Here is a 6,595-nt window from a genome sequence, read left to right as displayed (position 1 = left end):
AACGTGGTGACGGTGACACGGTTAACGTGGTGACGGTGACGCGGTTAACGTGGTGACGGTGACGCGGTTAACGTGGTGACGGTGACATGGTTAACGTGGTGACGGTGACGCGGTTAACGTGGTGACGGTGACACGGTTAACGTGGTGACGGTGACGCGGTTAACGTGGTGACGGTGACACGGTTAACGTGGTGACGGTGACACGGTTAACGTGGTGACGGTGACACGGTTAACGTGGTGACGGTGACACGGTTAACGTGGTGACGGTGACACGGTTAACGTGGTGACGGTGACGCGGTTAACGTGGTGACGGTGACGCGGTTAACGTGGTGACGGTGACACGGTTAACGTGGTGACGGTCACGCGGTTAACGTGGTGACACGGTTAACGTGGTGACGGTGACACGGTTAACGTGGTGACACGGTTAACGTGGTGACGGTGACACGGTTAACGTGGTGACACGGTTAACGTGGTGACGGTGACACGGTTAACGTGGTGACGGTGACGCGGTTAACGTGGTGACGGTGACGCGGTTAACGTGGCGACGGTGACGCGGTTAACGTGGTGACGGTGACACGGTTAACGTGGTGACGGTGACACGGTTAACGTGGCGACGGTGACACGGTTAACGTGGTGACGGTGACACGGTTAACGTGGTGACGGTGACACGGTTAACGTGGTGACGGTGACACGGTTAACGTGGTGACGGTGACGCGGTTAACGTGGTGACGGTGACGCGGTTAACGTGGTGACACGGTTAACGTGGTGACGGTGACACGGTTAACGTGGTGACGGTGACGCGGTTAGCGTGGTGACGGTGACATGGTTAACGTGGTGACGGTGACACGGTTAGCGTGGTGACGGTGACATGGTTAGCGTGGTGACGGTGACATGGTTAGCGTGGTGACGGTGACACGGTTAACGTGGTGACGGTGACATGGTTAGCGTGGTGACGGTGACACGGTTAACGTGGTGTTGCTGGCTGTGTCACCTGGCCAGTCGCGAGTGGCCATCTACACCGACAGCGGACTGCTGTGGCTGGGCACCAGCGACCTGCAGGTAGCCGTCGCCACGGCAACCGGCGGGTTAGCGTGGTGACGGTGACGCGGTTAACGTGGTGACGGTGACATGGTTAGCGTGGTGACGGTGACGCGGTTAGCGTGGTGACGGTGACATGGTTAACGTGGTGACGGTGACGTGGTTAGCGTGGTGACGGTGACACGGTTAACGTGGTGACGGTGACGTGGTTAGCGTGGTGACGGTGACACGGTTAACGTGGTGACGGTGACATGGTTAGCGTGGTGACGGTGACACGGTTAACGTGGTGACGGTGACACGGTTAACGTGGTGACGGTGACACGGTTAGCGTGGTGACGGTGACATGGTTAGCGTGGTGACGGTGACATGGTTAGCGTGGTGACGGTGACACGGTTAACGTGGTGACGGTGACATGGTTAGCGTGGTGACGGTGACACGGTTAACGTGGTGTTGCTGGCTGTGTCACCTGGCCAGTCGCGAGTGGCCATCTACACCGACAGCGGACTGCTGTGGCTGGGCACCAGCGACCTGCAGGTAGCCGTCGCCACGGCAACCGGCGGGTTAGCGTGGTGACGGTGACGCGGTTAACGTGGTGACGGTGACATGGTTAGCGTGGTGACGGTGACGCGGTTAGCGTGGTGACGGTGACATGGTTAACGTGGTGACGGTGACGTGGTTAGCGTGGTGACGGTGACACGGTTAACGTGGTGACGGTGACGTGGTTAGCGTGGTGACGGTGACACGGTTAACGTGGTGACGGTGACATGGTTAGCGTGGTGACGGTGACACGGTTAACGTGGTGACGGTGACACGGTTAACGTGGTGACGGTGACACGGTTAGCGTGGTGACGGTGACATGGTTAGCGTGGTGACGGTGACATGGTTAGCGTGGTGACGGTGACACGGTTAACGTGGTGACGGTGACATGGTTAGCGTGGTGACGGTGACACGGTTAACGTGGTGTTGCTGGCTGTGTCACCTGGCCAGTCGCGAGTGGCCATCTACACCGACAGCGGACTGCTGTGGCTGGGCACCAGCGACCTGCAGGTAGCCGTCGCCACGGCAACCGGCGGGTTAGCGTGGTGACGGTGACGCGGTTAACGTGGTGACGGTGACATGGTTAGCGTGGTGACGGTGACGCGGTTAGCGTGGTGACGGTGACATGGTTAACGTGGTGACGGTGACATGGTTAGCGTGGTGACGGTGACATGGTTAGCGTGGTGACGGTGACATGGTTAGCGTGGTGACGGTGACATGGTTAGCGTGGTGACGGTGACATGGTTAGCGTGGTGACGGTGACATGGTTAGCGTGGTGACGGTGACATGGTTAGCGTGGTGACGGTGACACGGTTAACGTGGTGTTGCTGGCTGTGTCACCTGGCCAGTCGCGAGTGGCCATCTACACCGACAGCGGACTGCTGTGGCTGGGCACCAGCGACCTGCAGGTAGCCGTCGCCACGGCGACCGGCGGGTTAGCGTGGTGACGGTTAACGTGGTGACGGTGACGCGGTTAACGTGGTGACGGTGACACGGTTAACGTGGTGACGGTGACATGGTTAGCGTGGTGACGGTGACATGGTTAGCGTGGTGACGGTGACATGGTTAGCGTGGTGACGGTGACATGGTTAGCGTGGTGACGGTGACATGGTTAGCGTGGTGACGGTGACATGGTTAGCGTGGTGACGGTGACATGGTTAGCGTGGTGACGGTGACACGGTTAACGTGGTGACGGTGACACGGTTAGCGTGGTGACGGTGACATGGTTAGCGTGGTGACGGTGACATGGTTAGCGTGGTGACGGTGACATGGTTAGCGTGGTGACGGTGACATGGTTAGCGTGGTGACGGTGACACGGTTAACGTGGTGTTGCTGGCTGTGTCACCTGGCCAGTCGCGAGTGGCCATCTACACCGACAGCGGACTGCTGTGGCTGGGCACCAGCGACCTGCAGGTAGCCGTCGCCACGGCAACCGGCGGGTTAGCGTGGTGACGGTGACGCGGTTAACGTGGTGACGGTGACGCGGTTAACGTGGTGACGGTGACGCGGTTAGCGTGGTGACGGTGACACGGTTAACGTGGTGACGGTGACGTGGTTAGCGTGGTGACGGTGACACGGTTAACGTGGTGACGGTGACATGGTTAGCGTGGTGACGGTGACATGGTTAGCGTGGTGACGGTGACGCGGTTAACGTGGTGACATGGTTAGCGTGGTGACGGTGACATGGTTAGCGTGGTGACGGTGACGCGGTTAACGTGGTGACGGTGACACGGTTAACGTGGTGACGGTGACGTGGTTAGCGTGGTGACGGTGACATGGTTAGCGTGGTGACGGTGACATGGTTAGCGTGGTGACGGTGACGCGGTTAGCGTGGTGACGGTGACATGGTTAACGTGGTGACGGTGACGTGGTTAGCGTGGTGACGGTGACACGGTTAACGTGGTGACGGTGACGTGGTTAGCGTGGTGACGGTGACACGGTTAACGTGGTGACGGTGACATGGTTAGCGTGGTGACGGTGACACGGTTAACGTGGTGACGGTGACACGGTTAACGTGGTGACGGTGACACGGTTAGCGTGGTGACGGTGACATGGTTAGCGTGGTGACGGTGACATGGTTAGCGTGGTGACGGTGACACGGTTAACGTGGTGACGGTGACATGGTTAGCGTGGTGACGGTGACACGGTTAACGTGGTGTTGCTGGCTGTGTCACCTGGCCAGTCGCGAGTGGCCATCTACACCGACAGCGGACTGCTGTGGCTGGGCACCAGCGACCTGCAGGTAGCCGTCGCCACGGCAACCGGCGGGTTAGCGTGGTGACGGTGACGCGGTTAACGTGGTGACGGTGACATGGTTAGCGTGGTGACGGTGACGCGGTTAACGTGGTGACGGTGACGCGGTTAACGTGGTGACGGTGACGCGGTTAGCGTGGTGACGGTGACACGGTTAACGTGGTGACGGTGACGTGGTTAGCGTGGTGACGGTGACACGGTTAACGTGGTGACGGTGACATGGTTAGCGTGGTGACGGTGACATGGTTAGCGTGGTGACGGTGACGCGGTTAACGTGGTGACATGGTTAGCGTGGTGACGGTGACATGGTTAGCGTGGTGACGGTGACACGGTTAACGTGGTGACACGGTTAACGTGGTGACGGTGACACGGTTTACGTGGTGACGGTGACGCGGTTAGCGTGGTGGCGGTGACGCGGTTAACGTGGTGACGGTGACACGGTTAACGTGGTGACGGTGACACGGTTAACGTGGTGACGGTGACACGGTTAACGTGGTGACACGGTTAACGTGGTGACGGTGACACGGTTAACGTGGTGACGGTGACGCGGTTAACGTGGTGACGGTGACATGGTTAACGTGGTGACGGTGACGCGGTTAACGTGGTGACGGTGACACGGTTAGCGTGGTGACGGTGACACGGTTAGCGTGGTGACGGTGACGCGGTTAGCGTGGTGACGGTGACATGGTTAGCGTGGTGACGGTGACATGGTTAACGTGGTGACGGTGACATGGTTAGCGTGGTGACGGTGACATGGTTAGCGTGGTGACGGTGACATGGTTAGCGTGGTGACGGTGACATGGTTAGCGTGGTGACGGTGACATGGTTAGCGTGGTGACGGTGACACGGTTAACGTGGTGTTGCTGGCTGTGTCACCTGGCCAGTCGCGAGTGTCCATCTACACCGACAGCGGACTGCTGTGGCTGGGCACCAGCGACCTGCAGGTAGCCGTCGCCACGGCAACCGGCGGGTTAGCGTGGTGACGGTGACGCGGTTAACGTGGTGACGGTGACATGGTTAGCGTGGTGACGGTGACGCGGTTAGCGTGGTGACGGTGACATGGTTAACGTGGTGACGGTGACGTGGTTAGCGTGGTGACGGTGACACGGTTAACGTGGTGACGGTGACGTGGTTAGCGTGGTGACGGTGACACGGTTAACGTGGTGACGGTGACATGGTTAGCGTGGTGACGGTGACACGGTTAACGTGGTGTTGCTGGCTGTGTCACCTGGCCAGTCGCGAGTGGCCATCTACACCGACAGCGGACTGCTGTGGCTGGGCACCAGCGACCTGCAGGTAGCCGTCGCCACGGCAACCGGCGGGTTAGCGTGGTGACGGTGACGCGGTTAACGTGGTGACGGTGACGCGGTTAACGTGGTGACGGTGACGCGGTTAGCGTGGTGACGGTGACACGGTTAACGTGGTGACGGTGACGTGGTTAGCGTGGTGACGGTGACACGGTTAACGTGGTGACGGTGACATGGTTAGCGTGGTGACGGTGACATGGTTAGCGTGGTGACGGTGACGCGGTTAACGTGGTGACATGGTTAGCGTGGTGACGGTGACATGGTTAGCGTGGTGACGGTGACACGGTTAACGTGGTGACACGGTTAACGTGGTGACGGTGACACGGTTTACGTGGTGACGGTGACGCGGTTAGCGTGGTGGCGGTGACGCGGTTAACGTGGTGACGGTGACACGGTTAACGTGGTGACGGTGACACGGTTAACGTGGTGACGGTGACACGGTTAACGTGGTGACACGGTTAACGTGGTGACGGTGACACGGTTAACGTGGTGACGGTGACGCGGTTAACGTGGTGACGGTGACATGGTTAACGTGGTGACGGTGACGCGGTTAACGTGGTGACGGTGACACGGTTAGCGTGGTGACGGTGACATGGTTAGCGTGGTGACGGTGACATGGTTAGCGTGGTGACGGTGACATGGTTAGCGTGGTGACGGTGACATGGTTAGCGTGGTGACGGTGACATGGTTAGCGTGGTGACGGTGACATGGTTAGCGTGGTGACGGTGACATGGTTAGCGTGGTGACGGTGACATGGTTAGCGTGGTGACGGTGACATGGTTAGCGTGGTGACGGTGACATGGTTAGCGTGGTGACGGTGACACGGTTAACGTGGTGTTGCTGGCTGTGTCACCTGGCCAGTCGCGAGTGGCCATCTACACCGACAGCGGACTGCTGTGGCTGGGCACCAGCGACCTGCAGGTAGCCGTCGCCACGGCGACCGGCGGGTTAGCGTGGTGACGGTGACACGGTTAACGTGGTGACACGGTTAACGTGGTGACGGTGACGCGGTTAACGTGGTGACACGGTTAACGTGGTGACGGTGACGCGGTTAACGTGGTGACGGTGACGTTGTGACGGTTAACGTGGTGACGGTGACGCGGTTAACGTGGTGACACGGTTAACGTGGTGACGGTGACGCGGTTAACGTGGTGACGGTGACGCGGTTAACGTGGTGACGGTGACGCGGTTAGCGTGGTGACGGTGACACGGTTAACGTGGTGACGGTGACGTGGTTAGCGTGGTGACGGTGACACGGTTAACGTGGTGACGGTGACATGGTTAGCGTGGTGACGGTGACATGGTTAGCGTGGTGACGGTGACGCGGTTAACGTGGTGACATGGTTAGCGTGGTGACGGTGACATGGTTAGCGTGGTGACGGTGACACGGTTAACGTGGTGACACGGTTAACGTGGTGACGGTGACACGGTTTACGTGGTGACGGTGACGCGGTTAGCGTG

The sequence above is a fragment of the Petromyzon marinus genome, unplaced genomic scaffold (assembly GCF_048934315.1).
Source record: "Petromyzon marinus isolate PM22_M1 ecotype Great Lakes invasive population unplaced genomic scaffold, UKy_Petmar_22M1.pri1.0 PM_Scaffold_494, whole genome shotgun sequence".
Taxonomy (NCBI): Eukaryota; Metazoa; Chordata; class Hyperoartia; order Petromyzontiformes; family Petromyzontidae; genus Petromyzon; species Petromyzon marinus.
The sequence above is the reverse complement of the archived record's forward strand: the minus strand, read 5'-3'. Positions refer to the sequence as shown.